Raw genomic sequence first — 14,280 nt, forward strand, 5'->3', positions numbered from 1 at the left:
CAACTCTTCGAGCGACTCTCCCTTCAAGGTAGCCGAGATTGACTTACCGAGAGCGGGACTTTGCTTCTTTGCTGCCATTTGGGGGGGGGCGCCAACAAAATTCTGGAACTCACCGAAGGGGAAGAACGAGTCTTCTTCAGATCAACCTCTCCTTCACGAACGCTTGTAGAACAGAAGGGATTCGCTTGTTTACGGGCTTCCGCCTGTTTCTTTTATTTGCCGTTTCTCGTTGCCCGGCGGCACTCGAGGCGCCGCACACGTCTGCCGGCCTCCATAGGGACAAACGGGCAATTCCCCCCCCCCCCGCATTGATTTCGGGGAGTTCTTCCCGCAGCGTCCCGGACCCTGGCTCCCTCCCTGGGAGTCCTGGGGGCTAATCCTTGCGGATCAGCCGCCCGGTCAGGGTGCCCGGTCGTTTCCTCCCGGACCAGCCGAGAGGAGCGTCCGGCATGGCTGAGAAAACGAAACCGAATCGAGAGACGCTGTTTCTTTAATGGTTTTCACTTCGCTTTCCACTGAATCAACCTTTTGCCCCATTTCATTTAACTTCGCTACAAAGGGCTGCATAGCTTCAAAGACCGCTCGTCTGACCATCTCTTCCAGGGTTTCCCCCTTCCCCTGTAACATCGCCATCACCGATTTACTCATCGCAGGGCTCTGCTTTTTCGTCGCCATCTTGTGGGGGGGCGCGCCAGCTAAGTTCCGAAACTCCATGAAGGGGAAGAAATCCGACCTTCTTAGCTTCAACTTCCACCAATCCTTCGCATACGCTTAGAAATCAGAAGGGATTCGCTTACTTACAGGTTTTCACCTTAAATCTGCTTATTTCCATTCTCCATGGCCCGGCGGCATGCGATTTGCAGCGCAAGTCTGCTGGCCTCCGTTGGAGCAAACAGGCAATTTACCCCCTGCATTGCTTTCAGGGGGTTCTTCCCGCCGCGCTCCAGACCCTGGCCTCCTCACTGGGAGTCCTGGGGGTTAACCCTCGCAGGTCAACCGCCCGGTCAGGCTGCTCGGATGTTTCCTCCCGGACCTGCGGAGAGGAGCGTCCGACATGGCTGGGAAAATGAAACCGAATCCCCCAGTAGGAACATACTTACAGCAACAGACAGTACATAGTTGTATAGTCTACAATCCCTATTCCTTTGCAACATGTCACTTTAAACCATTCCCTTATAGTACAATCCTCCTACTTGTGTAAAAAAAAAAAATTCTCCCAAGTAATTCAATTTACATAGTTTGTGGCAGTTCGTGGGAGCTCATTTCTCATGAATTGTGACAAATTTTAGCCCAGTTAGTTTAGTTCATATTTTGGTTTGTCACTGCAGACAGCCTGGTGCTAATCAGTTTCTTAGGCAACAGGGGGGTGGGCTCTCTGCAGACCTTCTGCTGACCTGGAAGTGACATTTTCACAAACTGAACAAACTGGTTCACGAACCGGAGCAAGTTTGTGAAAGTTCATGGTTCTTGGTTCATAAAATGTGATGAACCACAAACCCTAACCCTAACCCGGTTCATGCCTACCTCTACTTTGAACCATTTCTTTACAGCACAGCCCTGTTATCCGTGTAAGGAAGCCCTCCCGAATAATTCAGTTTTGCAGTTTGTGGAAATCCAGGACAATGGGAGCTTTCCTGTTCCCTTCAGGCAGGCTGTTCCATGAGGTGGGGGCCTACAATGAAAATCAAGACAAAATCCTAGCTAATATGCTACAATTTCCATATATCAGATGTTTCCAAATTTTAAAATATATTTTCAAAAATTGGTCATAAATAACTCAGAAATATGTAAATAAATACATGAGGAAAATATATACAAATCTTCCTGTTTAAGTACTTTATACAGGTTTTTTAAATCTTTCAGTGTCTTTCCCCCTCCCTGAGGTTGTGAATAGAAAGGGAGGGACTGGACTGGAAGATGGAGACACAGTAGCCTTCGTCAGATGAGAATGTCAATAATACAGATGAGTGACAATAATTCAGATGAGAGCGATAATAATACATGTGAAGGGAGTACAGGTACAAGCATACTGGCTGTCCAGGGCTGGATCAACGGGGGCAGGGAGGGTAGTCTGCCCCTGCTGCTGCCAAAGAGGGGGTGCCAGGCACAGCTGCCAGCTGCCGGGAGCATACCAGCAGCAGCACGGATGCCTGAGTAGCCGCCCATGCCATCCACCTGCCACACAGGACAGGCAGCATGCAGCAAGCCAGCTGCCCCCTCAGTGGGGCAGGCGAGTGGCACAGAGGGCTGGTAGGCCACCCACGCCATTTGCCTGTCCCACAGGACAGGGAGCGCATGGCAAGCCAGCCACCCCCTCAGCGGGGCAGGCAAATGGCACAGGTGGCCTCCCAGCTGCCCATGCTGCTTCCACTCTGCTGGCGGCACGCTCCACCTTGTGTGATGAAGTCACAGAAGTGATGTCATCACGCAGCACTAGCAGCATGCACATGCAGGGGGCTGTTGTATCTCTTCCAAGAGGAATGATTTAAACTAATCCTTGGAAGAGACTCTGATACCTACTCCTGCCTACTAATAGCTCAACAAGATGGCTTGATCTATTGTGTCAAAGGCTGCAGACAGATCCAGAAGGAGCAACAACGAATCATGACCTTTATACTATGGAAATGGAACTTTGTTGGATATTTAGCGGAGTAAATCAAATGCAATGAAATAATGCAGCACAGACAGTTGTGTATTTAACTTCTAAGAAAACCTTTTTTCAAAAATTCTGGGATTACATGGAAAGAAAACAACAGTCTAACAAACTTATCTTTCCAGTTCTGATATACATCTTGTTTCTTTGTTCCCTTGCTGTCTGTCTCTCTGACCCCTTGTGTATATGCAGGATAGTATGAACTCCAGTATATTGAATAGCCAATAGTCAATCTTAGGGTTACCTCCTTAAGAATAAAACCTCTCCCTTTTTGGCAGGAAGAGTCTACTCTACACCTAATTGGTTCTATGCTAAACTTGCTATCATTAGCTTACAGAAACTTCAGCTTAAGCCTTTCATGACTGAAGGGATGACACTTGCAAATCCCAACAAATTTACTGTAGCTCTAATTGTCTTTCAGCCCAGCCTTTTCATTGGCTAGAAAGTTATAACATTTCAGACCAGCATAGGTTCTTTGATAAACTTCATGCAATTAGGCTGCCTTAGCTTTGGCTCCTAGCTCAGCATGGTTATCTCTGCTTCCAGTACCTGTTCATCTTTGTCTTTACACTCTTACAGTGAAATCCTAAGCAGAGTTACTCCAGTCTAAGCTCATTGAAATCAATGGGCTTAGACTGGAGTAACTCTGCTTAGGATTTCACTGTTAAAGTCTAGAAACAACTTTTTTCTAATGAGAGCTAAGATTCAGAGAATGCTGAATTCTGCAACTGACACCCAATGAGATTGCAGAGTCATGAAATATGCACAGTCCCTAGTACTTTTCGTCTATATAATGTTGGATGGTTAACACTTTGCTTCATCAGGTGTTCTTTCCAATAACACTGTTAATTTTATGAACTTTATGTCTATTTTTTGCAATCCACTTTTCCGTAATGATAACACTATCCTGATGAATATCTCCCTCCCACATCCAGCACATACCTATGCACAGGTGTTTCACCATCTCTGGGCATGGAGCAGGGGTCACTGAGGGGTATGGTAGGGAAGTAGTTGTAACTTCCCTGCATTGGACAAGAGGCTGGACTAGATGGCCCTGGAGGTCCCTTCCAACCCTGTGATTCTAAATGAATGCACACACAGATCTGCAGCATGGGCATCTTGGCTCAGAACAGCGTATTCCAGGAATGGGTCCTATCAGGGGAAAATTCAGAAGTATCCCTACTCGCATGAGACTTTATCTCACAATAAAGTTTGTTGGGTGAATACGAACAGATGGATGAGTAGGAAGGGATGACTTCTGTTTTTTACTCAAATTATAATTTGAGTTGAAGAAAAACTGTGAACTATAATGCTCACTTCTCTTTATCTGGAGATGAGCATTGCAAGCTGGATAACTAGGTATCTTCAGCAACGTCACTCATTTTAAACTTAATTCACTGGAACATTTTTTGGTTACTACACTGAAGTCTAGAAAAGATACTCAGATTCTCCAATTAAATAGCAACATCCATTCTTTTCAAAACAGGCCTTTCTTTTTCTTAATTACAACAAGCAGCAATATAGTGACATTGAAAATCTGCTTGCTCAGACCCTAAACTGACTGATGGTCAAAGATGTCTAAGATATAATAAGCTAACAAGTCTTGCATCTAACAAACTATCTGCCTCTTAGGCCAAAATTGTTTTGGGATATTGGTTAGTATCAAATACAAGACTAATTTAACTATATATTTGCTGTGTACTGCATGCACTGATTGGCAAGGGGGTGTCCAGCAGTGTCTGACATCAATTACCACCATGCACAACTGATAAGCCCACTAACAAATGCATGAGTCACTGGGGGACTTGGATGGTCCTGGGCTTGACTGCTACTTCTCCATATTTTCTACTTCATGTGCCTTATTCATGCTATCTCTAACTGGTGCAAGGCCCTGGCAGTTTATAATGGCTGGAAGTGATCCTACCGTTGTCTTTAAATGGCAATGCTCCATTCATTATGTAAACCAGCAAACGGCTAACTGGGCAACAGTGACAATGGTACTGAGCCACTATCTGCTGCCGCCTTCAGGGATACTGGCAGCGACATGGGTCTCACAAAATCAACGGCCTCTATAGTGGCTCTGTAGTTTGTAAATACAATTATATAATACTAATAGTTTGTGATATCGCTTGACAGTCTACAATCCCATGATTAGTGGTGTAATTATCATCTACTCTTTTAAACAGTTTTGAAGCAGCAAAAGCATCTTAACAAGCAATCATTATCCTGTGCAGAAGTGCACTGCTTTGCCCTTTCTAGAAGGTAAGTAAGGGCTAGGCTTAAATTAGCTGAATGACTTAGTACCTTAGTTAAGTTTCTAGTCCTTATTCAGTTATCTGAAAAGAAGGATTGGAAATGGTTTTTTAAAAAGCAATTGAAGAAAAGCTGCATACCAAGTTTTTGGAAGGACAAAGCTCTCAGCTTCTGAATACTGATAATTCCAAGAGTTAATCAATGAATGCATTCATTTAATCTATTTTAAAACAACATTCACCTACTTTCAGCTATGTTGGGGGAGGGGGGAAACAACTCTGTCACCTTCCTCAAATTTGTAGTAGCACTTGTGAAAATCAATATATCTTGATTTAGTTTATAGAGCCTCCTTAGATACAGTATCATAAGAGAGAAGATTGGGAAAGGGAATGCTTCTTAGCCATTAGAGATAAAGCTATGGGGAAACAGGCTTAAACTCTGTCCGTAGAATATACAGCTATAAGATTAGGGGGAGATAAATTCTTATTGCTTAGAAGCATACACTGCTCTAGTGCTTCTGGAGGAAAAGAGGGGGAAAGTTATTAGATATGGAATTAATTCCATAATGCCTGGAATTTCACTATCATAGCCTAGGCTAAACTAATCATTTTATCCTCACCCCAAACACATTTATCCACCTACTAATTCTTTACCTAATTAGAAAGAAATTTGGAGCTACACTGGTCAGGAAGGTAAGGATTAGGGTTAAGAAAACACTCGTATTTGAAATGCGCTGCCTCCCCTGGTCAGTGTGAAAGATCCTTTAAGAAACTCCCACCCTAGCTAATCCATGACCCACAGCAGGGAGGAGTGTTAACAATTTAGTTTAAAACTCACACTCCCAGACAAATGCATCAAAAAAGAGCTTTTCTTCTTTGATTTATAGGTATTAGTTGTTTTTCCAAGGTCCATTAAGGACTCTTCATCATGTACTTGCAAGGGACATTAAGCAGGAAAAGTTGTTCCCAGCTCTGTATTATTCAAAGGCAATTTACACTAATTATTGGAGTCCATGGTGTTACCCATATTAGCAAAATGATCCATCCCAGCAGGCTAAAAGTACTTTCGAAAATGCTAATTTATAGTGGAGGTACAGAAATGGACTGGGACTGAAGTGTGATCTTCTGTTAAATCCCAAATGTTTTTCATCCTGAAATAAGACGTTCTTGTTTTAAGAGAGTGTTACAATTATTGATGTTATATTGTGCCACCTTTAAAATGAGTTAATAGAACTATATTGATGTGGTCTTCCACTTGTAAAATGCAGCACAATAAGAGATATAACAGCTTAGTTCATAGATTTGCAAACAAAGAAATATTTGATCAGCCAAACAGGGAAGAGCTGGGGAAGGAAGAGGGCAGTGCTTAGGCTGTGCTCCTTTTCACCAAACAGGGAACACGTGTGAAGTTAGGAAAATGACTTATACTGAATTAGACCACTGATCCATCTAGTTCAGTATTATAACCAGCACGACTGTTAGCCACTACTGTGCAGATCAGAGGATTGGGGAAATCTCTCTATGGCCAAGAAAGACTGCAGAATACAGAGAATTGTGCATGTCTTAAGGTATCGACTTGTGTATAATGTAAGACACTATGGCCATGTTAAGATTTTGTTCAGGTATTTGAGATATTTTATTTAAAATGGAAAATACAGTTCTGAAACGGTGTAGTTTCAATAGCTTGAGTAGAACTAGAAATACAGAAGTTAAAATGCCCCAGAGATTTCAAAGGGCACACTGGTAAAATGTGCCTGAAATTATAATATGTAGGTGTGAAAAGTTCTCAGATGAAATAGGATATCCAGATTGGAGACAGGGTCATTCAAAGATGGCCTTGTGTCCCACCACTTCCCTTTTTAGAATGTAAGTCATTGTGTTTCACAAGAATATAAGGAAAGCATTCAACAAAAATAATTTTTAAAAATTAACAGCAATTAATTAAGAGTTGTATTTGATTTGCTTCTGAATGTATCCTAATTGCATAAACACTACAGAATAAAAGAATATTGGCTGGTGCATTTTTTCTTATCCCGAAAGGGGTCACCTGCCAAAATCACATCATCTGTGCCACATGTTAAAGGTACAGGAGGAGTCCTGACCTCTGTTGCATTGTGTTATCCTACACCAGGAGAATGTGGAGGAGTGTTTGTCCTTCTTCCATGCTCAGCCTCTATTATTTCTATGCAGGCCTGACTCATCTGCTGCTTCAGAAGCTGCTCCTTCATGGCATTGTCCCATTCCAGTTCCATAATGCGTTTGAAGGGTGTGACTGTCACACAGACAAGGTAAATGATATGGTTGTTTCCTGTACAAAACATGATGTAGTTCCTTTCCCAACTAGAAAAGGTCCACTCGGAGGAAAGACTTTGTTGTCCCTCTACCAGGCTATTGTCCTAGCTTTACTCACCCTATTTTGTGCCTTGAACTTTAAAGACATGGGGCAGATTTGCGCCACTGCACCCCTTAACTTATTTATCTGGGTCACGTCATCTGATCACTTCTTGCAGCAGAAGATAACCCTATTATGCTGTGAAATGAAGAATGGCCTGTATCCTGCCGAGGAACTGTCCACCCAATCCATCCAACTTCAAGCCGCAAAATAAATCAAATGTATTTGAGGCTCTATGAGACCAATTATACACATTCAAATTTTAAGAACCAATAAACTCATGAGAAAGCATGTAGCCCTCCCCCACAGATTACTTACTTGAAAGAGAGGGGTAAGAACACTTCTGTGGATTAAACAATATTAAAATGATGCTTCAGAATCATGCTACCTAGTAGCTGTTTTACTATTTTACTAGAATCCCTTCTCCCTTAGCTTAGAAGGGCTGGTTTTTGTTATGAATTATTATTGTTGTTGTTGTTAAAGTACATTGCCCCATGTCCAAGTTCAGATTATCCTCAGTGTGAGGGGGGGGGGGAAGAATCAGCACATGTTCAAAGGCATTCACTCACTCACTTGCTCGTTCGCTCGCTCACTCACTCAGAATATTTCTATGCCACCTTTTCAGAGTCCTACTTGTGGTGGCTTACAATTAAAAATCACGGTATAAGCAAACAAGACATTCAAAATAAGACATTAGGAGCATAAAATATCCATAAAACAGAAGCATATCATTAACAAGCCTGGAATCTAAAAGAAAGTAAAGAAGGTGCCAGGCAAGCCTCAAGGCAAGGCGTTCCAAAGACAAGGGGCCACCACTGAAAACACCTTGTGTAGTTGCCATCTGCATCACCTCTGAAGGTGGGAGAACAGAAAGCAGGGACTGAGAGGCAGATCTTAACTGGTAGGCTGGATTGTATGGGAGGAGATGGTCCTTCAGCTACCCTGCCCCAAGCCATTTAGGGTCTTTGAATTTTGCTCAGCCTGGTCACTGCATTTAGAACTAATTGAAGTTTCCGAACCTTTTTCAAGGCAGCTCCATGGTGACCGCAGTACGGTAATCTAACTTGGATATAATCAGAGCATGGTTCACTGTGGCCAGCTTATTCTTTCCAAGGAACAGCTGTAGTTGTAGAGCTGATAAACAGTTGTGTGTGCCTTGAAGAAGCCCTGACCCTCCAGCCGTAGGCCAGGATCCAATAGCACCCCATTGTTACAAATCTGCTGCTTTGGGGGAGTGCAACCCCCTCCAGGACAGGCTGCTTGAACAGCTTCTCTATTGTCCCACAGCATCGTGTGCTTCACCTAAAATTTTGGTATTGGGTACAAATAGGCAGTGGGCATGGCTCCAGTTACGCCCTGTATGTGCACAATACACTCTGTCTGTTTTTGATTACAGGAACTATCTGTCCTCTGTGTCCCTCTCAGATGCTTTGCAAGAGAATATTACTGAGGAAAGAAAAATGTCCTTCCTGACTTCAGGGAATGAAGAAGCATATTCTGCCCATATTGCTGAATTATTTTCTTAAATTTATTTCCTTTATCAACTGCATTTATATTCCACCATTCTCACTGAGACTCAGAGTAATTACATGGTGTACATTGATAACAATAAATGTAGCTGTCAACTATATTTTTAGGGGAAAGGTATGTGTGGCTGAATTTATCAATGGATGCTTATAGAGCAGACAAGAGCTATGTTCAGCGTGGGGGAGGACAGGGGAAAACCCTCAGAAATTGCTCTGCTACCATTGGGTCCACACAGCAGCTGTGCATTATGTATGCAATGCTATTGGAACCAGGCAGTTCTTGTTCTAATTAAAACAAGTCAGGCTGAATCACTGAGAAGAGGAAGAAGAAACACCAGAAAGAAAGAAAGAAAGAAAGAAAGAAAGAAAGAAAGAAAGAAAGAAAGAAAGAAAGAAAGAAAGAAAGAAAGAAAGAAAGAAAGAAAGAAAGAAAGAAAGAAAGAAAGAAAAGGAGATCTTCTCACAATTGCCTATTGCAATGCCCAGTGCTGGCTCATCTGCATAATATTAGTGGTACCAAATATGCAAACAGATGTTTCTCTCATTAAATGATATATGCAAATAATATGGGTAGGAGTGGTAATGTTGTTTTAGGGTTGAGAGGTCACTGAGGGTAATTAAAGGTTAATCCAGTTTTCAGTTCACAGACTGTAAGACATGAGTGGCTGTAAAGAGAAATTGTCACTTAACCTTCCATTCATTACCAACAGGCACATGGATTTCCCACCGAAACAAACATATATGCATTTATCCATTATCTACAGTCTAGGCAGGGTGCATCTCGCTGGCGATAGCTCAAAATGATTTGTTGTTATGAATCTAGTTAAGTAGGTGCTGGAATGCCTTAATTAGGCAAACTGGAATTTGATCAGAAATTCTCAGACCCCAATCTAATGTTGTAATCTCATTAAACATATTTCAATTGCTTTGAGATCTTGTCAAACGTTAATAGAAAATTGTCTGACGTGCTTGCAGAACCATCCCCTTCCCAAAGATAATTAAAATTCTACCATGTCAGGTGCTGGGTTGTGGCAACCGCCTGAAAGTTGGAGGCCAAAGTGAGCCAGCAGGCAGCCAATCAGCACTTTTGCTCCGAAAGCCCTGCCAGGCAGATTGAAAGCAGTAAACATTTTAGCACTTAGAACTGAGTTCAGCTCACCAGATGAAGTTTTTTCCACTTCTTGTTTCTAGGAGAAAATAAAGTGATAAGTGTTTTTGCCCAGCGGTCTATCCAAGTTCTGCCTTGGTGAGTGGAAGGAAAAGGTGGGCACAAGAACAGTGTAAACACCAGCAGCCACAGGTGGGAAGAGTTTCAGCGAAACATGAGAGAAGGTTTATGATTTCCCTGGAACACAGAAAACACAGGCGCACACATGCACACACATTTCCTGTCAGACACCTCTTTAGCAGCATTTGGTCTCCCTGGAAGAGGTCAGAATCATTTTCTGTGAATCCCACATCAGAAACCACAAACAGATCTATCGGCTGAAAAACTATGCATATGACAGGACACTTTTCTAGCACCTGCATAGGAAAAAAAAGCCTAAACATGGAAAAAATACATACATTGAATGATTAAATACTAATGTGATTTATGGACAAGTAATGGAGTGGGATAGGGCTAAAAATGGCAGGGACAACATCATAATTGAAGATCTGAGCACCATTTTGCACAGAGAAGATCCTGAGTTCAGTGCCTGGTCCTCTAATTAAAGACAGGAGGGACTGAGAAAGACTGTTCTCTGCCAAAGCACTGCTGCTAGAAAGGACAGACAATCATAGGTGTAAACTACAGGGTGGCTTAGGGGCTTGAGCCCCCCCTCCCGAATTTGGCTGGAAGGGGCTGAGTCCCCCTGGGCAACTAGTGAACTACATGGGGGCTGAAGGGCTCAAGCCCCCCTCAGATTGGCCAGGGGAGCAAGCAGTGACAAACTCACATGAGGGACTCAGTTACAATGGCAGATGAAGCACAGGACTGTCCACCCTTCCTATTGTATCATATTACAATTTCCATGATTCTTTGGGGCTTTGTTCCTGTTTTTTGCTCTTATGTATTTCTGTGTTTATTAAGAATTTATAATTTTAAGAAGGAATTGCTGTTTATATAAACAATTTACAAATAAATGTTACAGAAGAATTTAGAGACTCTGATGGAAGATATGTGATTTTGAAAATCAGGCTCCTGGAAGGCAAGATTTACACATAAGCAACAATATATGCGCCAAACAATGCAAGAGAAAAAATTTTATGAAAGCGTTTTCCAATTCATTTTTGATTTTCAAGAAGATAATGATCTTTGGAAACATGAATGAGGTAATGGATCTAAAAAAAAGATAGGTGAAAAAAACCAAAGAAGGCAAACTTCCCAAAAATGTATTTAATTATATGGAAATGTTACAAGTGGAAGATGCTTAGAGGATCAAAAATCTGAATACTGGAGACTATACTTTCTTTTCTGACAGATACCAAACACATTCAAGGATTGATATGTGCTGGATATTAAAAAACTGAGTTATTTATATTGTTTATTATATGTTTACTTTTTCTTTTTTTTCTTTTGATGTAATTATAATTGTGCGTTCATTTTTATTTTATTTTCTCTGTTCTGCTTATATTTATAAAAATAAATTTTATATAAAAAAAGAATTTATACACTGCCTTAAAATACCAATGGCTATGGCTCACACTAAGTAGCTTAGTCCTTAACCCTGGCTGGCTGCACCCACTTTCAATGTAGCAACAGTCAAATTGCAAGGCCTCTGTTGGACATAATTGCAACATAATTGCTTGGCTCCAATTTACTTTTGGAAAACAAAACAAAGTGGCCCACAGACAGGAAACGCTCAGTCTACATTAAAATTTCCCCAAAAGGGGATGCCAAAGAGTGCAGCAACTATCAAACTATCACGTTAATTTCCCATGCAAGCAAAATGATGCTCAAAATTCTAAAGCAAAGAATCTTACCATATACGGAATGAAAAATGCCATATTTCAAGCTGGATTCAGAAAAGGAAGCGGCACCAGAGATCACATTGCAAATTGACTATGGCTAATGGAATGTACCAGGGAATTCCAGAAGAAAATCAGCCTGTGTTTTATAGATTACAGCAAAGCTTTTGACTGTGTGGATCATGAAAAGCTATGGAGACTGTTAAAAGAAATGGGCATGTAACAACCTATGTTGTTACCTATGCAACCTCTTTTTTTGTTTTTGAGCAGTGTGCTAAGAAAGCAAGGTATATACAATCCTAGGAGGTGTAACTGAGTTTTCTTTGGGGTGGCTAGCACTGTTCTGAATTGCCTCACTTATAGGATATGAGTTTGAAATGAGAAGGAGATTGCTACTACTCTGAACTCTGTACATTGGTCAGAAATCGAGTACACAGCAACTGTTCTGTATTCTGCCCTGGTTCAGACTTTAACCACACATTTAACAAATGAAGGCATCTGCGATGCCACAATTTAGTAAATTTCAGTACTAAGTCACCCTTATGAATAAGGCAGAATCAAGACTCCTGTAATGAACGTCCAGGAAAAGAAGTGTTCCCCTACAAGCTTTTCCATGCGACTTTCTTAGCGTCAAATTTGTGACCAGTAGTTTGTCCTATACACATGGTATTTATATTTGTAGATCTTAAAGTGATTATCCTAAAAGTGAATTTCAAAACAGGACATACCAGGAGATTGCTGAGATAGCACTATAACCACTGGCCAACTCCTAGGTTTGGCCCAGCTCAGGGGCATTGTTAGGGGGGGTCCCCACGAGTGTCCAGATCCCCCTAAATTTATGAGGAGCCCCTCCTTAAATCCCCCATGGCCCTGCCTCCATAGATGGTGGCAATGGAAGCCCCTCCCTGTGATGTCATTAGCTCCTCCCTATGATGTTACTGGGCCCCAGTTCTTTTAAGGATCGAATATAGCAATGCCTCTGGTCCAGCCCCAGCCCCTGCCCCTGGAAATTGGAAAGTCTACGCCCCTGCAGACAATAGTAGGAATACTGAGATCTTTGCCACAAATGAGCTTGCAAGATGAACTTACTGTAATCAATGATAGTGATTCTGGTATGCTGATACCAGGATTCATTCATTTGTGCAACAGATGTCCGGAATCCTTCCAAACTGGTGGCTGCACAGCAGCTTTGCAATTATTAGCTATACTAGTTGCTTGATCCCTCAGCCTTACAGACAACTCAGCATCCTCATGAACCAGGTCGTTCCATATAACGTGGAGGGGAGGGAGGGGAGTATATGTGGAGCAGAGCCCTAGAGCATCATGGACAAGCAAATCAGGATGCATGCTGAGCCTAAAGCAGGAAAAAAGTTTTCAGCTGCAGCCAGAGTCAGAAGCAAGGCAGCAGTGTGCTGTTTTTGTGCCACTGCTTCTTATTAATTCTTCATTAAACAGCTGCAAGGATCATGCTGACTGGGAAGCTGTATTACAAAACCCTGATGACAGGCATTCGTAGCAGAGGCTGCCCCAAACCCATTCACATCTCTTCATTTAGCTAACACGCAGTGGTGCACTCCAACCCAATTTGGTGGTCTTGCATTGCATAGCATTTTCCAACTGTTTGTGTGGGCCCTGGGGTGCCAGAGAGAAGACAGTAAATCCCCTCATGCCCACATGTTAAAAAATCAGAACTGACAATCTAAAAAAACAGGGAGACCATTTATAGTAGTAGAACATTCGTTTGGCATGTAGTAGGGCTCAGGTTCAATTCTCAGCATCTCCAGGTGAAAGGGCCAGGTAGTAGGTAATGTGAAAGACCTCTGCTTAAGACCTTGACGAGCCACTGCCAGGTCTGAGTAGACAGTTCTGAGCTTGATGGACCAATGGTTTGATTCAGTATAAGACAGCTTCATGTGTGTTCAAGGTTGGTATACTCAAAATGGAGGCAGGGAATGTTATTCCTGTAGTGTCTCACACTTCTTTGGAAGCCTCTCCCCAGGGAGATTGTCTGTTTCCCTCTATGATTGTCTTATGCCAGCAGATGAAGATATTTTACTTTGTTTGGTTTGGTGCACCCCAGTAACCATTATTGGCCCTCCTCCCTTATTGTGTTATGTGCATTTATGTTTTTATTCATTTATTTTATATAGACTATTTAAATGCTGTTTAATGTTAAAATATTTTAATGTTTTGACTTGGGGGGCTTATTTAGGAGGAAAAGTGGAATAGAAATGTTTTAAATAAATAAATACTGCTCGTTGTAAATTGTTTTATTGAATGCCAATAAACGATTGTTGATCTAAATAAATAAATAATGATGGGGAATAAATGAGTGAGTGGCTGACTATTCAATTTGGTCACCAAACACACATGTATTATTTTTATTAAAAGTACACAACCCTGCCACAAACAAGCCAAAGTTTTTTTAAGTAATGTGTGTGGGGCAGGGAGGGGGTTAAATTTGCAGAGTACTAATGTGGTAGACCCCCTTATCCCACACCGGCTCAA

Source organism: Eublepharis macularius, chromosome 6 (genome assembly GCF_028583425.1).
Source record: "Eublepharis macularius isolate TG4126 chromosome 6, MPM_Emac_v1.0, whole genome shotgun sequence".
Classification (NCBI taxonomy): domain Eukaryota; kingdom Metazoa; phylum Chordata; class Lepidosauria; order Squamata; family Eublepharidae; genus Eublepharis; species Eublepharis macularius.